Below are 25641 nucleotides of genomic sequence, written 5' to 3'. Positions count from 1 at the left end.
CGAACTGGTACTCGATCATCAGCTTTGTGTATACCATCAAGCTGTTCATCATTACGTTCTTGATTTTCCTACTACCTGATTACCTACTCGATCCAGTACTCAATTGCTTGCATCGTGTACTTAGGTCAAGTGGTTCTTGTTTTATTTCCTTTATTTCTGCTCACCTTAGGTTGTTAGACAAAACCCCTATTATTGCTTGGCTTGACTTGCTTGTTTCTGATTGCATCCTATCTGCTAGCATAACAACCATTTGTATTGATAATCCTTTGTACTACAACTGCATAGAGGATTGATACCCTGGGTGAAAACCTTGTTATCAATTTGGCGCCGTTGCCATTTGGTTGAAATTGTTTGTTACATTTAGGATTTCAGCACTTGCTAGATCAAGTTCTTTTTACTTCATCGATTCGGTACTGACTTGTTTGCTTTTCTGTTTGTTTGTTTTGCATTTTAGGTACAATCCAAGGCACCACCCGATCAGTCACTCGGTCACCTGGATCGGGTTGACGATCGAGCACTTGCTCGGATACCTGATTGTGCATGCAAATACGATCCAAGGGTAGCCAACACCTGAGTCATTTCATCGACAACATCGATAGACCACAGTTACTCCGTCAGCAACAAGTCCAGCAACCGCAACCGACACCACTTGAGGAGGAAATGAATATTCAGAATGGTCCCCCTGCCCCTCAAGAGAGGACCAACATTGGAGCTGACGATGCTCCGAATACTCATACTCAAAGGCATGGAATTGTGCCTCCTGCAATTCAAAATAATAATTTTGAGATCAAGAGTAGTCTCATCCAGATGATTCAGAGCAACAAGTTTCATGGCCTGCCAATGGAGGATCCATTGGATCATTTGGATGAGTTTGATAGGCTCTGTAGCCTAACAAATATTAATGGAGTTAGTGAGGATGGATTCAAGCTACAGCTTTTCCCATTTTCTCTGGGTGATAAGGCACACCTTTGGGAGAAATACCTACCTAAGGAATCTATTACCACATGGGAAGCATGCAAGCAAGCGTTCCTTACCAAATTCTTCTCCAACTCCAGAACTGCAAGGTTGCGAAATGACATCTCCAGCTTTTTCCAAAAAAACAACAAAACGTTCAGTGAAGCCTGGGAACGTTTCAAGGGATATGCCAGTCGGTGTCCGCATCACGGATTCAGCAATTCTACATTGCTAAGCACCCTCTATCGCAGCGTAGTTCCTAAAATACGGATGTTGCTGGACACCGCCAACAATGCAAACTTTCTCAACAAGGATGTTGATGAAGGATGGGCCTTGGTGGAAAACTTAGCCCAATCTGATGGGCACTACAATGAGGAATATGATCGCATTATCCGATCTACCAGAGAGGATGATTCAAAGTACAAGCGAGATATGAAAGCCCTCAATGACAAATTGGACAAATTCCTAAGCCAGCAAAAACACGTCCACTCCATTTATGAGGAGGAGCAGCTTCAGCAGCAGGATGGGGAGAGTACTCAGCTTGAGGATGTAAACTACATCTAAAACCAAGGCGGTTACAACAAGGGATACAACAACTACAAACTAAACCCCAATCTCTCTTACCGTAATTCCAATGTTGCCAATCCTCAAGATCAGATATACCCACCCGTAGTCCAAGGGAACCAGGCTACCAGGCCCCACCAAAGCCTTTTTGTCCAATACAATCAAGGCTATGCTCCTAAGCAGCAATACTCCGGCGGTTACCACCAACCAATGGCACCACCTGGATTTACACCACAGCAGGGATCACCAAATCCACCTCAAGAGGCTGACCTACGAGGTTTGATTCAGCAGATCATCCAAGGCCATGCAACAACAGCGATGGACAATGCCAAACGGTTCGCAGAGATGAGCAACAAGATCGATTCTGGTTACAACAAACTCAATGCCAAGTATTACTCCCTGAACACAAAGTTGCGGTATCTAGAAGGGCCAACTGTCACATAACCAGCTCCATAGCCTGGCCCACTACCAGGTAAATCTGTTCAAAACCCGAAGGAATATGCCACCGCACATGCCATATGGGCTCATGATGTGGTTGACTACCTCACTGAGGACAATGAACATCAGGCTGGGGAAGATATGGATAACAGTCGGATCTATGAGCAACAACACTACCTATCTGAGTATCAACCCGATCAGACACACGATCACCCCGATCAAGTTGACGTACGAGCACCAACTTAGGAATTACTGATTGATGTTTTACTCGATGCTGAACCGGAAGCCTTACCCGATGATCATGATGAGATAGACCATCGAGCACCACCTCCTACGACTGACGAAGGGGAATTGGAGGAAAGATTCAGAGCAACACTTGACATTCAGTTAGAAGCACTTGCATAGCGTATATCTAACTGAAAAGCCCCCTCTCCTAAGTTCTTTCCGCGACATGCTCTTAGAGAGGAAATCATCAAAGAGACAGCTCAGTGGGAGATAGAAGCAAAGGAAGCCGTTAGAGAAATGGGGACCCCAATCCTAATGAGTGGAGTAAGCTTAGATACAGAGCTGAAGATCCAAGAAAAACTGGAGGACCCTGGCTCTTTCACGCTCCCAAGCTTAATAGGTTTTCGAATTTTCACCAATTGCTTGTGTGATTTAGGAGCTTGAGTAGCATCATACCTCTTTCAGTCGCCAACATAATGGGTTTTAGCAACTTTAAACCAAATAGCTCACATGGTCTTCTGGAAAGTTTGCCTCTCAGGGTTGGAAGAGTAGAAATTCCCACATAATTCGTAGTCATGGACATGGCTGAGAAATCTGAAGATCCACTGATCCTCGGGAGGCCATTCCTGGCAACAGTATGTGCGGTAATCGATGTAAAGAAGGGAGAAATCAGCATTAAACATGGAGAGCAATTCAAGATGAAATTTAACTTCAAAAGTGGGATAAAAATGCCAACTATCAATGGTCAGGTCTTCTCCATTCAAGTGGTGCCAAGGATGATCAAGCATTACCAAGATGTTTTAACTACCTTTGATGTACAACCAGGAGGGAAATCAGAGAATTCACTGAACAAGTCGCATTAGAGAGGATCCTAAAACCTCTCTATCCCAAAAACAATGCTTTAAAAACATGAAAAGTCAAGCTTACTGACTTTAAACAAGCTCATTTAGGAGGAAGTCCCAAAGGTATCTTTTAATTTCTTCTTACTTAGGTTTAAGACATTTTTACCATTTGATTTTTGGTTTTATTTGGGATTTAAAATAGCTTATATTTGTTTAAGTCTATTCTTTAAAAAATATATATAAAAAGTAAAAAAATAAAATAGAAGTTTTGGAGAACCCGAAAACGTACTCGACGCGCCTGATCGTCTTTTTGCTCGGTTGGCGAGTGAAGTCTAGATTTTTCACACCTCTTATCCCACTCTCGTGGAAACCCTAGAAGCTGACTCCCTCTATTTAGAGTACCCCGTGCCTCCTCTCCCCAACATCAGAAATCGATAAGTCGACTCTCAACCCTAAAACTCTTTAGCTTCCAAGTCTCTATTTTCTCTCTAAAAGTTGAGTGTTCTTAGATTTTCAGGAACTAACCCTATTGATCTCGAGTTTAGCTCTTTCTTCTTTTCAAGGATTCATCTATGACTCATAAGATCAAAACCTACAAGAAGAAGGGAACCTCTTCCACCTCCTCCGCTGTCAGAACCGGAGAAGGAGGAGACCCTGCTCGAGATTCCCATGGGCGAGGAGACCTTTCGCATGCCTTGCCGACAAGTGGATGTTTACAATCCGCAAACCAATGCTTAACCCGATCAGCCACCCGAGGCGATACTCAAGCATCCGATCGTGTAAACACTCGGGTCCGCTCGCCAAGCCCAGTAGCGAGTGCTGTCTGCAGATCTCCACGATGTAGGGACCTGTCTACATCAGAGAAAACAGTAATTGACCCCATGGAGGTCAACTCAGATGCCGACGGAAGAAGATAAGAGGAAAACCGAACCGCCTATTCGAGGAACGGAGCTGCAATCGCGAAGGGGAAGAGACCGGCTTACGAAAAGGCTGAGAGAGTAGCGTAAGAGGAGGACGAGCACACGGATGAAAGCCTTGACCACGAAGAGGGTGAACAGCCTCTGGTCGACGGAACAATGTAGGCAAGGGAAGTCGGCAAAATTGATCCGTAACTTTGGGAAAAGGATTGGCTCTGAGGGCAGTAAGCTGAACGCACCCAGATGGCATTGAGGAGGCTGAAGCAAAAAGAGATAGAAACACCGGCGAAGCTGTTCAAGGGTGATAGACTAGTTTTCACCAAGGGTATCAATTCCCTATGCAGTTGTAGTACAAAGGGTTATCAATCCAAATGGTTGTGTATTGCTAGCAGGAAGGATATGATCAGTACAATACAAGTCAAGCCAAGCAATTAGGGTTTTGGTTCTAACAATCCTAAAATAAACAAAATAAAAGAATATAAACAAGTAAACCACACGACCTAAGCACTCGATGCAAGCAATCGAGTACAGGATCGAGTGGGGTAATCGAGTATGCAAGTGAGATATGAACAACTCGAGGTATTACTCGATGCAGGTTATCGTGTACCTGATCGGGTAAGTGGTCGAGTAAGTGAAGAAAATGCAAACAAATAAAATACGAAAGTTCCTAAGGATGAGGGTAATCGAATCCTAAGTGTTCTAGACTAGTACGGATGCTTTACATGCCTCAAGCAATTATTTCCTAGACAATGAACCTCTAAGACCTTGTCACCACACTTTTGCACTAGCAACAATCAACCTTGAACACACTACCACACTGTCGCACTAGCAATATGAACAAGCAGGCATTAAGAACGATTCATTATTGTCAGTAGACTTAAACTCATCTGATTTTGTCACTCAGAGCTAAGTAAACCTCTAGCATTGGCTAAAGCAAGCATTTTATCTACTCCTTTCGGCCTGTAGTATTGTAAACGCCCTAGATCTAATCTCAACCTTTCGGTCTGTTGACAGCATTAAGAACACCAACCTAGAAGGAAATCTATCAATCATCACAATCAACTAAAGCATCCTAACCGATCAAGAACACAAAATCATCTATCCCATCCCTAGAAACTTTACTACACTACTCGGACATAGAAACAAATAACAAAGCAATCAAAATAAACGAAAATGACATTGTATTAAAAGATAGAGTAGAGTAGAAAGAGTATGGGATAAAAATCTAAGAAAACTACAAAATAAAAATGCAAAACAAGAAGAAAAATGTTGAGTCTCTCAGTTCTCTCACAGAATCTCTTGCTCTCTGGTTTGAGGGTCTGCGGCGTGCTTGTTTGCGAGCTAGAGAAAGAGGGGGTTTATATATGGAAACCCATTTAACCTAGCTTCCCAGACTTGCCCGATGGTCTACTCGATGGGGTACACGAGGGTGAAGTCGGGTAACTCCTCGGGTGGATCTTTGGGTTGCTCTTCATGCTCTTGGATCTTCCTCGATCGTGTTGGGGTTCGGACTTGTTCTTGTAGCTCGATGGCTCCTTCGGGTACATGCTCGAGTTATCCTTGTTTTTCCCCATTTTTGGCTCTTTAGCACCTGTTTTCATCCAAAATATGTAAATGCAGAAATGCAACACCCTAAATGCTCTAAAAGTGAATTCCTACAGTAAATGATCTAAAAATGCTAAGTTAGAGGTATGAACAATGCAAAATATGGACAAAAAAGGATGCTAAAAACATGTAAATTAGAGACTTATCAAAGGGTCTCCGCAAGATGAGCTTTGTGGGAACCTACTACCCCCATCGCGAGATGATAAAAAAGCTAGGGATCGCGAGAGATGTCAAGTTTCTTTTTGACATGTGCCACTTGGGCAAGCTGATTATAATTAACCTAGAAGCGTATGAGAAGGAGAAGGTTCACTTCCTCGCCACGCTACGGTTACACTACTTTGAAGACCACCCGAAGCTAGTACCCAATGTAGGAATCAGGTTCATCACCTTCTTAGTTCACAACAAGGAGTATCAGCTTACCTTTAAGGTGATGGAGGAGCTGTACGGTTTCAGGGCTGGTCATGGGGAAACCATGGAGGTAGACAAGCAGGAGACGAAATACCTATGGCTGAAAATAGGGGAAAAGCTTCCTTACAAGTCCACAAGCTCCTAATCAGCTTAGGAGCCCTGTCCTAAGGTATTTCCATAAATCCTTAGTCTGCAGTCTATTCGCTAGGAAGGAAACAGAGAATGTGAATGATCATGAGCTTCAACTGTTAGACATAGCATAGTGTGGAGTTCTGGATAGTGCTAGGGATGGTAGACAGCTAGTAGGGGATGTAGCGAACACTAGCATGGTCTTTGTATTGCTCGACCAGTTCTTGTATTTGAAGGCTTGGGCAATGAAAACCGAGAGGCGAGAAGGATCTAGAGAGATCTCCATAGGAGGTTTAGTTACACCAATCTTAGTGGCTTGCGACGTGCCTTTCAAGGGGGTTGTGCACGAGCCGAGATGGTTAGACGTTGAGTACCTCACACTGGCGAGATTCTTGGCTTATGAGAAGCCAAATGAAAGGTTGCTCTTTAAGTTCGTACACCCCACAGTTGGAGCTACTCAGATGATCTTGCCTAATGTTGTGACCATGAAAATTTGGCTAGGAGCAAACATAGACTTCACACCTCCATTAGAGGCGATGTACAACCCTGAGGGAGAATCTGAAGCAGAAAAGAGTGAGCCAAGAAGGCAAGGGTAGGGAGAAGACACATAGGACTATGATTTTGAGGAGTATGTTTGCTCCTAGAAGCAGTCAGTAGGGGTGAGAGAGGCACATAGGAGGATTGGTTGGTTGAAGAGGATGAACAAGTTCCTGGCAAGGAAAGTCAAGGATCTTACCAGCACGGTCAAGGTAATGGGAGGTCAGATCAGGGAGCTTCAAGACAAGGCAAGCTGTGTCTCAGCTCCCACTCCAGCCTACTCACCCACAAGGATGGGGAGGAGCAGACCGCTAGGAGGAATCCGGGGTTTAGCACTTGTAGAACCTCAAAGGGCTTTGTCGTACGAGCCACGTGCAGAGGAGGATGGCACCAGACCTGATAGATCGCAGAGAAACCACTCAGATGCCTATCCGACACTTCACCCGACAGGATAAACGATGCCCTATCCAATGCCACCCTCAAGCACCTACTCGGGTGACCACTCGGTCCCTACCCTCAGCCTTACCCGATGTCGTATCCAATGCCTTATCCGATGCATCCTTCGAGCAGCTACTCCGGTGACCACTCTGAGTCTTTCCCACCATATCCATCATACTACCCGATGCCTTAACCGGTGAGCTACGCGATGCCTTACCCGATCAATCCGTCGAATGATGGTCCGAGCAGGCCGTCCGTGCACATTACCGAGCTCTTTGATGAGCTAACCCTGACACCTGCTGAAGCCGGCGACGAACCTGGGTACACTTTGGCGAGCATGGCTTCACCAATCCATGAGGTACCACTTTCATCAAACCTTTGTAAATAACATTGCATTTTATTTAGTTTCATTTTGTGATTCTTGGATTCCTTTTCCAACTTTTCTTTACACAGAGACTGTGTAATTTAAGTTTGGGGGAGGGTCCTAGAATGCAATTAACATTGTATATTATTTTCTTATTTCAAATATTTGCATATTAGTTTTATTCATTTGAGTTTGCATATATTTTGCATATTAGTTTTATTCATTTGAATCTGCATCTATTTGCATAGAAAACCGCAAAAATTTGAATTTTTTTTTTAAATATATATAAAAAGAGTGTTCATGTAGTTGCATTTACATTATAGGATTGAGTATAGATTGTTTCATATAGGATTGTTTGCATTTGCAGTGGGGATTATGATGATTATAGCCTTTTAAACTTGTTGATTAACTAGGATAAATTCAATACCCTCGTTATTAGCTGTTTGATGCTTGTTGATTAAGTTTGAAAGGTAGAACTGAACCACACCTTGAATACTTATACCTGCATTTAAAACTTAGTCGAAGCATGCTGTGATTTGACGTCATTCCCTCTCCCATCCATTTGAACTTAATTTTGACTAATAACTGTCAAGTAAGTGCATTGAAATCAAACTCATGAACACATTATACATACTTGGATTATCTTTTTCCCTTTTTCCACCCTTGTTAATCTAAGTAGCTGATTCCTATTATTGGAACAGTTCACCCCACCATTAACCTTATCCTTCTTTCAAGACACTAGTATTCTTTAAGTAATTAGGCCTTTTTCGGATTGAGCTTGGTAGAGAGTGTTAGGTTTGAGCTGACAAGAATATGATCTTAGTAGTTATAGTTTTGCATTATCCGAGCTAGATAAGATTAGGTGGGGACACGTTTCAAGGATTTGGGGGGTTTTTGGTTTAAAAAGAAAAAAAAATAGAAAAGAAAAGGGTCTTTGAGAATGGAGTGTCATCAAAGAAAAAAATCTAGTGAAGAATTTGGGAATAAAAAGAAAGAGAGAGTTGATTCTTAAAAAAAAAAACAATAATATAAAAAAAAAAAAAGAGAAAGAACCATAGATTGATCCACTAGAAGATTTTTAAGAAAACCATCCCTAAGACTAGCAAAAAGAAAAAAGGGTTTAGAAAAGCTTAAGCTAAAGGGTAGAAATTATATATTTGCTGGGTGCGTTTGGGTAGATTAGAAAGGATCAAAATTGATATATGTGCGTTTAGGTAGATGGGATCCTATTCTTGTATGCATCTGTTGGAGTTTACCTTTACCATTATCCTAAAGCTCAATCCACTTTTGTTGAGAGAAACCAGTTTTAAAAAGATAAACCCTTCAAAAAGAGACCACCTTTGTCTCTAACCCATTCATCATATTCAAATGAATTTGATGACAATGCAATGTTTGATTCATGGTTTACTGCTAATAAATGTTAAAGGGAATGACGAATTTGAATGCAGTGTAGTTTAGGAATAGAATTGGGTTTGGTTGTGAAGGGTGTGGTGAATTTTCTTAAGTAGACTCCATCACCATGCATCCTAGAGCTAATAACTTGGACATTGAATTTAACTACTCGATTAGTAAGTTTTGGCTCTGAATCCTACTTTCAGACCTCATCCTCTTACTTTCTTGCTAGAGGACTAGCAAGAGATAAGTTTGGGGGTGTTGATAACTCTTTATTTTACACTTTTAGGCATATTTTTATCCATGATTTGCATTGTATATAGCCTAACCTTAGCATTTTTAGGTCCTTAACCTTAGGAATCTGCATTTAGGTTATTTAGGGTGCTGCATTGTCGCATTTGTGCATTTTGGATGAAAACAGGTGCTTTGGAGCCTAAAAAGAGCAAGAAGGAGGCAAAACCTGAGCATGTACCCAATGGTGTGATCGTGGAAGAATAATAGTCCGAACCTTAACCCGATGAAGAGGATCTTAGTGCAAGAAGAACAACCCAACGCCTAACCCGAGGAGGCACCCGACCCTAGCCTCGTGTAGACCTTCGGACAGAGCTAGGCGGCTAGGTCAAAGGAGTTTCCATATATAATTCCCTTCCTATTTTCTCACCCTAGGAAACCGCAGACACTCATGAACCAGAAAGCGAGAGCTACTTAGAGAGAGAGAGAACGATTTTACACTTTTCAGCTTTGTTAGGATTTTATTTTTACCCCTTTTTCATCTACTTTCGATAGCGATTCTGTATTACGTTTTTGTCTCCTTTTCAATATTTTTATTCGATGCAATTCTCATTTGTTTATGCTAGTATGTTGTTTATCATGAGATCTGAGTAGTGAACCAAAGTTTCTAGGGATGGGATAGGTAAATGAGTGTTCTTAATCGATTAGGATGTTTTAGATTGATTGTTATTAAAATTCTCTTCTAGATTATTGTTTTTAATGCTAGTTTCAGACTGAGAGGTTGAGACTAGATCTAAAGTGTTTTGCCATCGAGAGATGTTTGTTGAAATGCTTGAACCAACTAATGCTAGAGATCTATTCACTTAGCCTAAGTGATTAGATGAGTAACGAATTCATTGACTTTAGTGGATCGGATGTTATTACCTGCTTGGTCATATCTCTCCAACGAGAGTTGGGTAAGGAAGTGATTAAGGTTGATTGTTTCTACCAGAGATCCACTGTCTAGAGAATAAATTGCTTGAGGCTTGTAAAATGTTCTAAATCGATTAGGAATACTTATGAACCGATTACCCCATCCTTAGAAGCTTTTGTATTTTGATTGTTTACAGTATTTATATCAACTCGACCCTTTTACCCGAATTGGTACTCGATCATTAGCTTCGTGTATACCATCGAGCTGTTCATCATTACGTTCTTGATTTTCCTACTACCCGATTACCTACTCGATCCAGTACTCAATTGCTTGCATCGTGTACTTAGATCGAGTGGTTCTTGTTTTATTTCCTTTATTTCTCCTCACCTTAGGTTGTTAGACAAAACCCCTATTATTGTTTGGCTTGACTTGCTTGTTTCTGATTGCATCTTATCTGCTAGCATCACAACCATTTGGATTGATAACCCTTTGTACTACAACTGCATAGGGGATTTATACCCTGCGTGAAAATCCTGTTATCAGGATCACTAGTTATTTATCATATTAAAAACAAAAAAAGGGTTCGGTCATTTCAGTTTGGTATCAAAGCCCTTACGGTTCTAGGTAAGGGTTCATTAGGCTTTGTGCTATTGATGTTGTGGATTTACATGCTTTGATTGATTATGTGAGTTAGTCAATTTTGTGTGGCATGGAGTCCTAGAACATCCTCTTCGAGCCTTCTTTTTGATTCCACGGTAAGTTGTGTTTTTGTGTATGGTTTTAAATTGTTTGTTTAGCCTTCTGTTCATGGTAGTGCAAATAGTTAGAGGTGGTGCTGTTGCTGGTTGTGGTAGCAGACGTGGTTGTCAACGTGGACATCGTCGTGGTAGGGGTATAGGCCGAGTAGTTAGTGAGACTGTGGAGGGCGTCAGCGAATCACAACCATTCCAGGAGGTGTCCGTGAGTGTGGTCGGTGGTGGTGCCAATGGGGTCGTAGGCATCGCTGGAGCCGGTGTGCGCGGTTTTGGTGCCAGGTTGGCCGATGATGCTTGTCTTCTGGCTGCGGGGGTTGCAGTAGGTAGAGCCCCTGGTGGAGATTTTATCCTAGCGGGCTTGTTTGCGGAGTTGTTGAAGTGGTTGCATGGAGTTGTACTGGCACAGACTCTAGTGGTACCACTTGTGGCGGTGGAGGTGCAACAGCCAGTGGCTGCAGGTGCATGAGCTCATTTTTAGTATGTAAGAATTCTGAGGAAGATGGGTAGGATCGGTTCGGTGCATTTTTTAGGTGGTACCGACCCTACTGTGGCTGATGCGTGGAGGACGCAACTTCTAGTCTCTTAGATGTCCTCAAGAGTATTGGGTAGATGTAGGGTTTCACCACATGGCAGACAATGCTCACTTATGGTGGAGGTCAGTGGCTGCCAGGAGGGCACATAGTGAGATGACTTGGGTTGATTTTGTTTAGGAGTTCAATAGCAAGTATTTCTCTCGGGAGGCGCTAGACAGCATGGGATGCAGTTCGTATAGTTATCTCAGGGAACTCGGTCTGTACGTGAGTTGGATGTGGAGTTCAGTCGGCTGTTGATGCATGGGGCTGAGCGATAGAGTCTGAGGAGGCTCAGGAGGATCATGAGGGCGCTTAGTGACGACTCTAGGACGCTCAGGTCAGGAGTTATTCTACGAGAGCAGAGTTGGTTGAGACCACAGTTGAGATCGAGGAGGATATCCGAGTATGACGGTTACTCTAGCGGTTCAGCTGAGGAAAGCTCAGCATCATGGAGTTTCTCGCAAGGGCGGCAAACCTGTGCAGGGAACCAAAAGAAGTGGGAGGCTATGCAGAGGCTGAGTGGTGCGGGATGCTACGGGTGCGGTAGGGAGCCTTGACATATCAAGCCTAAGTGTCCCAAGTTGCAACAGATGGCGGTGGCAGCTGTGCAGAATGGAGTACAGCCGGGAGTATAGCCGAGCAGGTGCCACAGGCGTTATAACTCTTTCCGAGCCGGCGTACAAAGAAACCATCTAATCATCATTTTGCATCATAGGACAATGTTAATTCCTCAACTAAAGTAGTTTATTTATAAGTCAACCCACCAAGTACAAATAACTTAAATTCGTTATTCATAATTATTATATATCGACAAGAGCTAATGATGATTTAGTGGTTACTTTAACATTGTAACTCCCGTGAACTAGAAATACTGTTTGTGCATTGATCAAAGCTAGGGAGTGCATCGATCGATGCAACCGCGCAGTTGATATTCGGGTTAGTTCTATTTTCTCTAGTTTTGTACGGTTGATGGAAACCTAGGACTCGAGTATTTAAAGGAAAACTCGACGCCACTTTGTGTTTTAGCCACTTTTGTCGTTTCTGGAAGAAGGGAAACAAGAAAAAAGTTCTAAAAAGTTCTTAAGATGTTTCTGTGAGTTTCTTAAGATTTCTAAGTCGTTTTTGGTGCTTTTGGATCGTGGAGAGGAAGATCTGAGCGTGGGTGTCCAGTTGATGTCGTTCAAAGGCTTGGAACTCATTGTTCTTTGCCAGATCTGCTTGGTTTAGAGGTGAGTGCGTGACCATGGCTTATCTAAGCATTGAGATGTGTGTTTTGTATGTTTTTGGGTGATTGATTGCTTATGTGCTTGTTCAGGCTTGGTTGTCGTGGTGTTGTGGCCTGTTGAGGTCAGATTCGGCTATGGATTTTTGATCGACATGTGAGGTTGCATCAGTCGATGCAGCTAGGGATTTTGATGGAGACGCGAGGTTGCATCGGTTGATGCAAAGAGTACATCTGTCGATGCCGCTAAAGATTTGGAGATTGCATCGATCGACGTAAGGAGTGCGACAGTCAACATAGTGCGCAGATTTGACGCATGTTCAGAGTTGTTTGGTTTGCTTGTTTTTGTGTATTGTGTGTGTTCGTCTATTCGCTTGTGTGTATAGCCCAATAGATGGGAGGATCGCCTTACAGAGTATTTGTGATAATACTCACTCATCTCAACTGTTCTTTGTGGTGCAGGTAAGATAAAGTGTGATTGTAGAACCAAGGCGATGAAGGGGAGGATGTTCAAGAGGCTCGATTGATTGTTGTCTGGCTTTGGTAGGTAGCTAGAGTTGAGTCGTTAGAACATTGTTAGGATGCTGGTTATTTGCTTCTAGACTTTGTTGAATTATGAAATTGTTAGACTTGGTATTTGGTTATTTATTGGATTATTGGTATTGTTGTGTTATCCGATGTTGTTGATTGTTGTTTTGACAGGTTATTATCAGATCCCGATACATGAGGCAGGTGTGAGGAAGATCGCTTTTAGGACGAGATATAGGCATTATGTGTTTGTGGTGATGTCGTTCGATTTGACTAACGCGCCAGCAGCGTTTATGAGATTAATGAACAGCGTGTTCCAAAAGTTTTTGGATGTGTTTGTCATCAATTTTATCGACGATATCCAAGTATACTACAAGAGTCTATAAGAGCATGAGGTATATCTGAGAGCAGTTCTGAAAAACCTGCGGAAGCAGAAGTTGTTTGCTAAGTTGATTAAGTGCAGTTTCTAGCAGAAGAAGATGTGATTCTTGGGTCATATTGAATATGCATAGAGAATTTTTGTGGATCCAGAAAAGATTCAGGTCATTAGAGATTGGCCGAGACCGTAGAGGAGACGGAGGAGATCATGTTAGGCGATGCTTAGCGTGACTGCATGGATCGATGCAAGGAGTGCATCGGTCGACACAGCTAGAGATTTTTGATGGAGACATGAGGTTGCATCGGTCGATGCAAGAAGTGCATCGGTCGATGCAGCTAAGGATTTTGATGGAGACGTGAGGTTGCATCGGTCGATGCGAGGAGTGCATCGGTCGATGCAAGGAGTGCATCAATCGATGCATGTAGGGATTTTGAGATTGCATCGGTCGATGTAAAGAGTGTGTCGGTCGACGCAGTGCGTAGAGTCCATGCGTGTTTTCAGATTTGTTTGGTTTGCTTGTTTTTGTGTATTGTTTGTGTTTGTTTATTCACTTGTGTGTATAGCCCGTAGATAGGAGGATCATCTCACGGAGTATTTGTGATAATACTCACGCAACCTAATTGTTATTTGTGATGCAGGTAAAGGGAAAGTGTGATCATTGAAATCAAGACGATAAAGGGGAGAATGTTTTAGAGGCTCGATTGATTGTGGTCTGACTTTGTTAGGTTTCTAGAGTTGAATCGCTAGAATATTGTTAGAATGCTGGTTATTTGCTTTTTAACTTTGTTGGATTATGAAATTGTTAGACTTTAGTATTTGGTTATTTATTGGATTATTGGTATTGTTCTGTTATCTGTTGTTGATTGTTGTTAGAGTGTTAGTGAGTATTAGATTATTAGTTAAATGTCATGTTTGAAGAAAAGAAAAATGAAATGGGTTGTTTTAGACATACACGACACCTTTGGTTGTCTATAAAATGTTAAATCTTCCTCCACAATTGGAGGTCAAGATAAGATCAAAATAAAAACTATATTTCCTGACCGTGACCTAAATTTGATTACATTCTTCTAAAGGTGCTCGCTACGATACAAATATTAATTAGCAACCACGTCGTTGTTACTCTTCTGGATTATTTTGTCACGTACTTTTCTGTTCTCTATGTGTAGAGTATTTATATGCTGATCATTTATATTAAACAAAATTAACAAAAGGACTTTATATTAAAACTTAATTATGATTAAGACGAATGATTTCATTGCTTACACAGATCTTTCACTTAAATAGGTGTTAGAACTTTATCTAATTCTTTTGATGCTACTCAAGCCATGTCAACCCATTGTTCCCTGAAGTTGCTCTTCTTAACAAGCGTACCATTCTCTACAATTACCATCTTATTGGATTAAGTTATACCTTATTTAAGTTTTTTGCTTAATTTATTGTTTAAGACATATATTTCTGGTAAACGTTAAGAAAGAGAACGTACGGGATGGTAAAGATACCTAGAAGGTGTCGAAAGTTCTCTTGAAAGATGGTTATTACGGATTCAACTCCGCAACTTGTACAACAAGTTAACAAAGATCTGGTCAAGGTTAATTGATACTATTGTGATTGAGATATGATTGTGATATTACATTAATTGTAATTAGATATTATAAGATTCCATTGTATTCTATAAAAGCCATATAAAGTACCATTTAATGATATACAGAAATATTATTTCCATTGTCTACGATTCTACATGGTATCAGAGCAGGTCGATCCTTGTTGATCGATTATGACGATCGTCAAAGACGACGGTGATGAAGATGACAACGATGAAGACGGTGCCTAGATCCGATGATGAAAAGATATATGTGACAGTGCAAAGCAAGAAGCTTTTGCCATCTTACGTTTTGTAAGCAATCGATGAACCCGACAAACCCGACAAACCCAACGAACCCAACGAACCCGACAAACCCGACGAACCCGACAAACCCGACAAACCCGACAAACAAGAACACGATTTGAAGGATTTGAAGGAATCCTTGTGTCACACACAACTCTTTTGTTGTGACATCGACGAACCAGATTACGACAAGAAAAACCGAGAGACTCAACGGTGGAGTATAACACCTTGATGAATACCGAAACGGGGATGTGAAGATGAGGACATGATCAAGTTCAAGTTGGGCATTTGCAAGCGGCATGCTCCAACTTGAGGGAGGGTATTACGGATTCAACTCCGCAACTTGTGCAACAAGTTAACAAAGATCTGGTCAAGGTTAATTGATACTATTGTGATTGAGATATGATTGTGATATTACATTAATTATAATTAGATATTATAAGATCCCATTGTATTCTATAAAAGCCATATAAAATACCATTTAATGATATACAGAAATATTATTTCCATTGTCTACGATTCTACAATGGTCTTACCGAAAAACAACTCTTGTAGTATTCTGGTTATATGGTCAATGCAGCATCTATTGTTTCTTGTGATCAGGTAATGCATCCACACTTGAATCCTCCAATAATCATATCTGTGGTTATTATATCTTGATCAATTTTTAACTTGCTTCTCATAGGGACCTCTCCGGTTGGAAAACAATCAGCAGACTACAGACTCTATTACTTCATCCTCCAAGCGTGTTTACGCTGTTAATGGAGGAAATTCTGATCAATCATGGAAGTTGTGTATTGAACCAATCGTGTGTTATTTCTCAAGCTGAAGGGTCTAACGACACAAATGGGGATGGAAAAAAATGCGTGTTGATAATGGAGGTGTTGTGAACAATTCAGACAATGAGGGAAAAGAGAAAATTGTGGGAGTTAAGGTGAAGGCTGATCTGTGGCAGATTTTTTATGATGCATTTAAGCTTTTTTTTTCCTTTATTCCTTCCCATGCTGAAACTTTTATGGTTTAATGATTCAATTTCTTAAGTAAAGTTTTCTTCAAAAAATAAACCTCAAACAAAAAAATTTCTACACTAACTAATTTATCTATATTTGTAAGGTTGTACATTTAAAAATACAAAACATTAGTTACATATATATAGTTGATCTACAAAACAAATTACATTTAGTTTTTTTTTTTAAATATATATAGCTTCGCCGTGTAAACCGTGCATAAATATCTAGTGATCAAATAAAAACTATGATGGGGTAGTGTTTTAGACCACCTCTAACGGAAGATTTTTAATGAGTTTATGATTACTAAAATAATATAAACAAAACAAAAGTGAGAGAAATAAGTAAGTGACTGTTTCTAAAAGCTCTGATTTTAGAACAACAATTATAGTCTCTTAAGACACGTGTATATATGGGAGTGGTTTGATTTTTTATTTTTAACCAAAATTTAATTCAATAATTTAACTAGATAAAATTATTAATTAAAATTATTAATTTGTTTTTACTTTTTAAAATCCAAAAATAAGAGATTCACCAATTCAGCATTGGTGAAGCTCTTAGTTCTTTTAAAAGTTCATTGTTTTCTTTTAAAAGTTCATTGTTATACTATTTGTTTCCTTGGAAAAGAGTGGTATATCGTACTCGGATACCCTAAGAGGCATTGTCTCTTCCACTCTAAAGGCAATTTCTCAACCTGGGTTACGGTGTTTTTTTTTTTTGTTAATCGGTTATGCAAATGGGCCGTAAGCAATGGGCCTATACCCATGTGGCCAAAAGGATAAAGCTGAGCAATTTTTGCGTTTGGAGAGAATCGATCCCTGACTTAGACCAACAGGGCGACTCTTCTACCAAGACTAGAACCACTAGCCCACCACCTCGTGGTTGGGTTACGGTGTTTTCTTTCTCTTTTTATCTCTATATGATTTGATTGTTCAATTAATGCTTAGGGTTTTTAATCCGAGCACAATAAACGCGAAATTTCTTTGTGTGGATCTGCTCTATTTTTTTCATAAACTAACTATATGTATGATAACTTCACCAAACAACTATATATACATTAAGACTAGATCAAAATAATAGCTTTGCTAAATGCTTTTCGCGAAGAACTTTACTAAAAACTATATCTTTAAATGATTTTGCAGAAGAATTATATATGCACATGAACTTTATGGAACTATGCACATATAGAATTGACAAATTGTTTTAAGAGAGTTTGATTAGATAAACACTTATATATAAGAATGAACCTTAGAACATAGTTTAATGAGTTAATGGTTGTCTTTTTTCTCTTTCTTTCCATCAATAACATGCATCATACCGAGTTTGAATCAATGTGGTATCATATCGATGATACACTAACAGACTAAAGAGGGGGTTATTGGTTCTATGATTTTAATGGATTTAGAAATCCAGACAAAAATCATGTGTTATTCAATCATTGATTTTAAAATACTTATCAAAATAATGTGTTACTAGATTAAGACCCGTGCTAAAGCACGGGTTGAAATTTATTTTATTTATATTGTATTTTTTATATAAAATATAATTCATGTTATTGTTTTTAAAAGTTTTTTTGGATAAAACATTATGCAATAAATCATATGCTAAATATGAAGACTTGAAAAAACACCTATTTTGTAAGTTTTATATGGTTAATGATTCTAGATAATTACCCGTGCTATAACACTGGTTAAATTTTATTTCGTAATCTATCTTGTAACCCACTATTTAACTTGTAACCAATCAATCTATCAATTTCGTAATCTATCTTTGGTTAACGTTGTGGTCTATCGATAAAATCTGTGGAAAATAAATTTGTAATATTGTGTTTAAAGATTTTTGGAAACAACGTGATATATGACTAAAATCTTCCAAAAATACAGTTTGAATATCCATGATTTTATTTGTTACCATTAATATATCAATTATCAATTTGGAATATCCTTAATATTTAGGTGTAACCATTAATATTAATATATGAATTAATCTATAACCTATTTGTAACCATTTATTAAAAATATAAAGTCTACATAAACTATGTTGTGTACTTCCCTTTTATTAAAAAGGGATTGGTTCAATGATTTACAAATACTTGTTAAAATCCCATGTTATTCATTTAATGATTTGTTTTTGGATTTCAGAATCCACATTATGTTTTAAATGTATTTGAATGTGTAAAATAGAAGGATTCAAATTCAAGGATAAAACATGTTATTTCAAAATCCATGTGTTTTGATTTCTAAAATTTACAATTCCATATGGATTTATAAATCATCTCTCCAATAACAGCCCCTTATTTATTAAAATATAGGAATGTTTAAGAAACTGTTAAGTGCTATGAATGTGGGATCGATGATTTAGATGATTATTTTAGTTCATTTAGATGTGTACGAATAAAATAAAATATGATAAGTAAAACAATCTGTTTTTATTTATAATAATAAAATTAAATGCCCTTTAATATATAATTACAGTCCAAACATGTAAACCAATAATAATTTAATACTAGAATATGATCTGTGCTAAAGCACGGGTTGAAATTATTTCATTTTGTTTATTTGGTAATTTTTATTTAGAGCAATCATATATGTGATTATTGTATTTGTTTTAAAAGGTTTTTTTTTATGGAATACTATGGCATGAAATCATATACTGAATATGACTTATAAAACAACATATATTCTGTAAGATATATTCTAGTATATCTAGATTTTGACTGTGGTATAATATGGATTAAATTGTGTGATAAAGAAATTAATTTTTGTTTGTTAATTTTATTTGATTTGTTTAGTGTTTAAAATTGAATATTGTATTTTGATTGTTAATTCTATGACTTAAACTATAGTATAGCGCATATTAATTTTAGGACCAAATATGTAGGGGGTGTATTGAACTTGATATTTTAGGAAATTTACTGGGATTTTAATATTTTGGAATTTTGAGAGATTTGAGTGTAATTTTAGGAGATTTGGTTATTAAATTTGGGATTTTAGGATTTGGTGAAATTTGGATTTTGAGATTTGTTGAGATTTGATTATTGAATTTTAGGTGATTTTGATATTTTTTAAAATAAAAAGAGCAACTTGGAATGTCGTTGATTAATGGTTCGTTAAAAGATTAATCTCATATAAAGAACTGCAGCTCTCATATAGGATTGTTGACGATATATAATGCAGAAGCAGCAGTAGAATGAGTCCAGAGAAGAGCATGCCTTTTCAGACAGATCCTTCATTGGACACAATGTTGTTGTTGAATCTTCTTCGGTTATATCGTCGTCTTCATCATCTTCAAGCCGTGACGGTGAAGACTGAAGTGTTTCAAACGGTGTGGTTTGTTTACTTGTAGCTTCGTTTAAGTAAATTTGATATGTAGATGAAGTTATCAACAGAAGAAGCCGTGGTTTCTTGAATCATATCAAGAGAAGTTTGTAAAGATGGTTCATGGTGAAAATGGGTACCTAGTTAATGTTAAAAAACAATTTCACCACCTCCTAGCCCAAGTCCTTCCCACATTAACTGAATCACCAAACACAATTACAATTTACCAAAATTGTTGCTAATCACTATTCTTAAACATAATGCTGACTATAAGCTTTAAACCCCCCAAAGAGGTATTATAATCCACATGAACCAAAAAGTAACAAGAACCACGACTTTATCGTAACAAACTTTTTACACTTACAAGAGCCATGACTTGTGCTGCGTCTTCTCTCTTCCAGTATTCCTCTGTACTACCTACATATACACAATAAGCAATGACTAATCAGAGCTTTTCAAGAAAGCATAGAGCTTTTCAATTCAGACAAAAGGAACAAAGCAGAAAGCTCTCACCAATCTCCAAGAATATCGTTGGCTTGTTAGTTACTGGTCCATAATGAGTTGCTTCCAATGTAATCTACATCCACACAATAGCAATTTGCATTCTCATCACCTCAAACCAAACTTCAATTTCAGTCATAAGTAAATTCATGATGTTAAAATCTGCAGTTCTTTTTGTTTTGCGTTTTCATGATTGTAATCGTTTTCTTGATTGCAAAATCAAAAGTACCTTAAGTTACTGGGTTTTATAGATAATCCAAGAAAGAGTTTTTTTTTATTTTTGTGTTACCCAGCGAATCAAAACACACAAAAAAGGGAAAGAGAGAAGAGATGAGCTCTTACGTAACTGAAAGAGAGAAAGAGAGAAGAGATGACCTCTCGTAATTTAGAGAGAAAGAGATGAGCTCTCGTAATTGAGAGAGAAAGAGTGAAGAGAGGTGTGATTTTGTTAAAAGAAAAAAAAATTACAGTAGGTGTCGACTCTTTTAGAAGAATTTTTTTTTTTCCAAAATCTCACCTTCAAACGTGTGATTTTGTAAGTCATATTTTTTAACTAAAAATGTTAGAAAAGTCTCCTAGAATCCCATTCAATAGTTTTTTTTATAAAAAATTGTGATTTTTTGAATAACAGTAGATTTGAGGTGAGATTTCTAAATTATTGATTGAATAACAGAAGATTATAAATGATTTTTATCAATTTCATACCCAATAACATAGGGTTTTAGGTGATTTTTAAAAATAACCAATTAAATAACAGAAGATTTAAAAATACTCCAAAATCTCTTAAAATACCAAGTTCAATACACCCCCCGTAATGTATGTTTGTCAAAATCATCATGACCGAGAAAGCCTACCAAACAACATTATTCCAAACTTAAATTTAATCCCAGAAATCATATTTTTGAAATTTTACCCGTGCTCTAGCAAGAAATTATATTTCTTGAAATTTTTTACATATTATAGTGACATATTATTGATCCTTGCTATAACAAATCAAATTAGAGTGTTTATAATTCTTAACTTTCTGATCTATCATATATTTATTATATTCTTAATATCAAATTAAATTATTTTTAAAGATTCCAAATTAAATTATTTAAAAAGTTTATTATAGTATATAAAACTATACAATTAAACAAATGAAATATATGAAATGAATTTAAATATTCAAATTTTAACCCGTTATCCAGTCAAAATTATCTGATAAAGTTAGGTAAGATTTTATTTTTTAGTATAATCGTAAATCACTTGTAATCTACGGAAGAGTGATTAATTTCTATTAATTTCTGAGATTTTTTGTCTATATATGGTTAGTTAAATATTTTTTGAGATTTTATTTTATTCTTTGGAATATTTTTTTTAAGAGGATCATAATCCTAAGTCTATATAACCTATCAAATAATTAATCCATATAACTGTAACATCCGTGAACCGAAATCCCGGTTTAGGGGATTGCATCGGTCGATGCAAGAGGTGCATCGGTCGATGCATGTGCAATTCTCTGCGTTTAGACTTAAATCAAACGCTGCGTTTTGGTCAGAAGAGAAAGGGGAAAGCCCTTAGGGTCGTGTCTTTGTCTCATTAGACACGTGTGGCCGTTTTTGAGAGAAAAGAGAAGGGAGAAAGAGTCCTTGAAAGTTCTTGGAGTTTTCTGGAGATTTGAGGCGTTTCTTGGTGAGATCTGTAGCTGGGATTGTTGTAGGAGCTTCCTAGAAGTGTGTTCTTGCTTGTTTGTTGTTCAGATTCGTCTTGGCACAGGTAAGTGCATGACCATGGCTTATCTAAGCTAGAGGAACCTTTAACTTGCTTGTTTTGTGTTGTTAGACTTGTTAGATTGTTGGTATGGGCGTTAGGAAGCTTTCTTGTGGCTTGGGAATGAGTTTCTGTGGTTGTAGGAACGAAATCCAGCGAGAAGCTTCGGGGAAATCACGGTGCTCGACATTGCGTCGATCGATGCATATCTTGCATCGGTCGATGCAAGTGCGAGGATGGCGCGTAAAACTCTAGGGTTTTCGTGTTGCGTCGAGCATGCGTCGGTCGATGCAGACTGGGTATCGGTCGATGCAAGTTACACTTGCATCGGTCGATGCAGCTTCTGTGTCGATCGATGCTTCCCCATTTGGCATCGGTCGATGCATGTGTGGTGTCGGTCGATGCTAAGTCCTGGTTTGTTATGGTCGTTTATTGATTGTTGTGTGTTGGTTATTGATACTCTATTGCTTGTGTGTATAGCCCAGTAGATGGGAGGATTGCCTTACTGAGTGTTTATAAAATACTCATGCATTGCAATATGTGTTTGTGGTGCAGGTAAAGGCAAAGTGTGATCGTGGAATCCAGGCAATGAAGAGGAGGATGTTCTAGGGACTCGGTTTTATGTTGTCTGGCTTTGCTAGGTTGCTAGAGTTGAGTCATTAGAACATTGCTAGGTTGCTGGTTCTATGATTTCTGTTATTTGATTATTGGATATTGTTGATGTTCTGGATATTGGTTATTTATATTTATTGGTTTATTATTTATTGGATGTTGGTATTGTTTTTCCGCTGATGGTTGTGTTTGTGGTTAGGTGGCTAGTGGATATGGGACCACTAGTTGTAGTTTATTTTATTATATTATATTTATTATATTTATTATTTATTTATTAAAAAAAAAAAAGAGTCGGTCGTTTCATTTTGGTATCAGAGCCCTTACGGTTCTAGGTTTGGGTTCACTAGGTTTCTGTTGTAGATGTTTGGGATTGCATGTCTTGATTGATTATGTGAGTTAGTCAATTGTGTGTGGCATGGAGTCCTAGAACATCCTCTTCGAGCCGAGTGTGTGATTCCACGGTGAGTTTATCTTTCTGTGTTGTAATAGAAATTGTTTGCTTAGCCTTCTGTTCATGGTAGTGCAGATGGTTAGAGAGGATGCTGTGGCTGGTCGAGGTCGTGGTCGCGGACGTGGTCGTGGTAGGGGTAGAGCCCCAGTGGTTAGTGAGACCGAGGACCAGAGTGTGACAGCTGAGGGTGTTGGCGAGTCGCAGGGTGTTCCGGGGGATTCCGTGAGTGTGGCAGGAGGGGGCGGTGTTGATGCTCCAGTGGCCGGTGATGCTAGGGTCCCGGATGTGGGGGTCCCAGCGGGTGGAGTCTCTGGTGTTGACGTTGCGGCTTTGCTAGCACAGTTGTTAGATCGGTTACCACCAGTGGTACCGGCTCAGGCTCAGGTAGTGCCACCAGTGGTGGCGGAGGAGCGGCAGCCAGTGGCTGCGGATGCGGGGGTCCTCATAAACCTCCTGAGGAGGCTCAGGTCAGGAGGTTTATGAGGGCTCTACGGGATGATTTGAGAGTTCACTGTAGAGGGAGGTATTATGCTACGCGTGCAGAGCTGGTTGAGACTGCAGCAGAGATTGAGGAGGATATTCGGGCACAGTCAGTGTCGGTTACTCCAGCAGTTCAGCCTAGTAAGGCTCAGCAGCAGGGTGATTCTAGCAGGGGCGGTAGGCATGCTCAGGGAACCAAGAGGAAGTGGGAGGCTACGCAGAAGCCGAGTGGTGCAGGTTGCTTCGGTTGTGGGAGCAGAGATCACAGGGTTGCTAGTTGTCCCAAGAGGAGTGTTCCGTCGACAGGACCACGGGTATGTTATCACTGTAGGGAGACAGGGCACATCAGGCCTTTTTGTCCCAAGTTGCAGCCGGCAGCAGTGGCAGCGTTGCAGCAGGTGCAGCCTGGAGGTCAGCAGGTGGCACGGATTGAGCAGGCGCCACGGGTTTACACGACAGCTGAGACTGGTGGAACCAGTGCCGGGGTGATCACAGGTATATTTTCTGGTACTTTAACTTTGTGAATTTTAGTAGGTTCAGATTGTATATGTTTCCTGTGATAAAGTGTTAGGTTCTCAACACATGAGGTTTGTGTAGGGACCTTGTTGGTGGGCGGGTTTAAGTCCCACGTTATGTTTGATTCTAGAGCTTCGCATAGCTTCATTACTCCAGAGTGTGCAGAGAGTGCGGGGATCAGTGGGGATCCTGGAGAGCGTACAGGAGTTGTTAGAGTTGCGAGAGGCAAGTTCCTGAGAGTTATTGGACGGGCTAGAGGAATTGATATTCAGATCGCAGGAGAGTCATGGCCAGCAGATTTGCTTATCAGTCCAGTGGAGCTGTATGATGTTATTCTCGGGATGGATTGGTTTCATCGGCATAGGGTGCATTTGGATTGCCATCGGGGTAGAGTGGAGTTTGAGCGTTCAGGAGGACAGTTGGTATTCCAGGGTATTAGACCGACTTCGGGGAGTCTCGTGATCTCAGCCATTCAGGCTGGGAAGATGATCGAGAAGGGCCGTGAGGCTTATTTGGTTACTATATCTATGCCAGAGTCAGTGGGGAAGTATACGGTTGGCGGTATTCCGGTAGTGGAGGAGTTTGAGGATGTGTTTCAGTCTTTGCAGGGATTACCACCATCTCGGTCGGATCCTTTCACCATTGAACTGGAACCAGGGACGATGCCGTTATCCAAGGCTCCTTACAGAATGGCTCCAGCAGAGATGGCAGAGCTGAAGAAGCAGCTAGAGGATTTGTTGAGTAAGGGATTCATCCGTCCTAGTGTATCACCGTGGGGAGCGCCGGTGTTGTTTGTGAAGAAGAAGGATAGGAGTTTCAGGTTGTGTATCGATTATCGGGGTTTGAACCGGGTCACTGTGAAGAACAAGTATCCTCTTCCTAGGATCGATGAGTTGTTGGATCAGTTGAGGGGTGCTACTTGGTTCTCCAAGGTAGATCTGGCATCGGGTTATCATCAGATACCGATAGATGAGGCAGATGTGAGGAAGACTGCTTTCAGGACTAGGTATGGGCACTATGAGTTTGTGGTGATGCCCTTCGGATTGACTAACGCGCCAGCAGCATTTATGAGATTGATGAACAGTGTGTTTCAGGAGTTTCTGGATGTATCTGTCATCATTTTCATCGACGATATCCTGGTTTATTTTAAGAGTCCTGAGGAGCATGCAGTGCATTTGAGGGCAGTTATGGAGAAGCTGCGGGAGCAGAAGTTGTTTGCCAAGTTGAGCAAGTGTAGTTTTTGGCAGCGTGAGATGGGTTTTCTGGGTCACATTTTTCTGCAGAGGGGGTTTCTGTAGATCCAGAGAAGATTCAGGCTATTAGGGATTGGCCTAGACCGCAGAATGCCACAGAGATCAGAAGTTTCCTTGGTTTGGCAGGGTACTACAGGAGATTTGTGCAGGGGTTTGCAAGAAGAGCACGTCCTATGACTAAGTTGACAGGGAAGGATGTTCCTTTTGTCTGGTCAGAAGAGTGTGAGGAAGGCTTTGCAAGCCTGAAGGAGATGTTGACTACTGCGCCAGTGTTGGCTTTGCCTGAGCAGGGAGAACCCTATGTGGTTTATACAGATGCATCTAGAGTTGGTTTGGGGTGTGTTCTGATGCAGCTTGGGAAGGTGATTGCCTATGCTTCGCGGCAGTTGCGGGTGCATGAAGGCAACTATCCTACTCATGATTTGGAGATGGGTGCTGTAGTTTTTGCCCTGAA

The 25641-nt window shown here is 39.9% G+C and overlaps 1 non-coding gene across 1 annotated transcript; it reads right to left on the bottom strand.

Annotated features, from left to right (window-relative positions):
- Window positions 1-1063: 1063 nt before the first annotated feature.
- Window positions 1064-1169, bottom strand: LOC147930838 (small nucleolar RNA R71). Its single transcript, XR_015576868.1, has one exon. It is a non-coding gene; the product is annotated as a small nucleolar RNA R71 (small nucleolar RNA).
- Between the last annotated feature and the right edge of the window lie 24472 nt (window positions 1170-25641).

The sequence above is a fragment of the Camelina sativa genome, chromosome 12 (genome assembly GCF_030686135.1).
Source record: "Camelina sativa cultivar CO46 ecotype springtype chromosome 12, ASM3068613v1".
Lineage (NCBI taxonomy): Eukaryota > Viridiplantae > Streptophyta > Magnoliopsida > Brassicales > Brassicaceae > Camelina > Camelina sativa.
The sequence above is the reverse complement of the archived record's forward strand: the minus strand, read 5'-3'. Positions and strand labels throughout refer to the sequence as shown.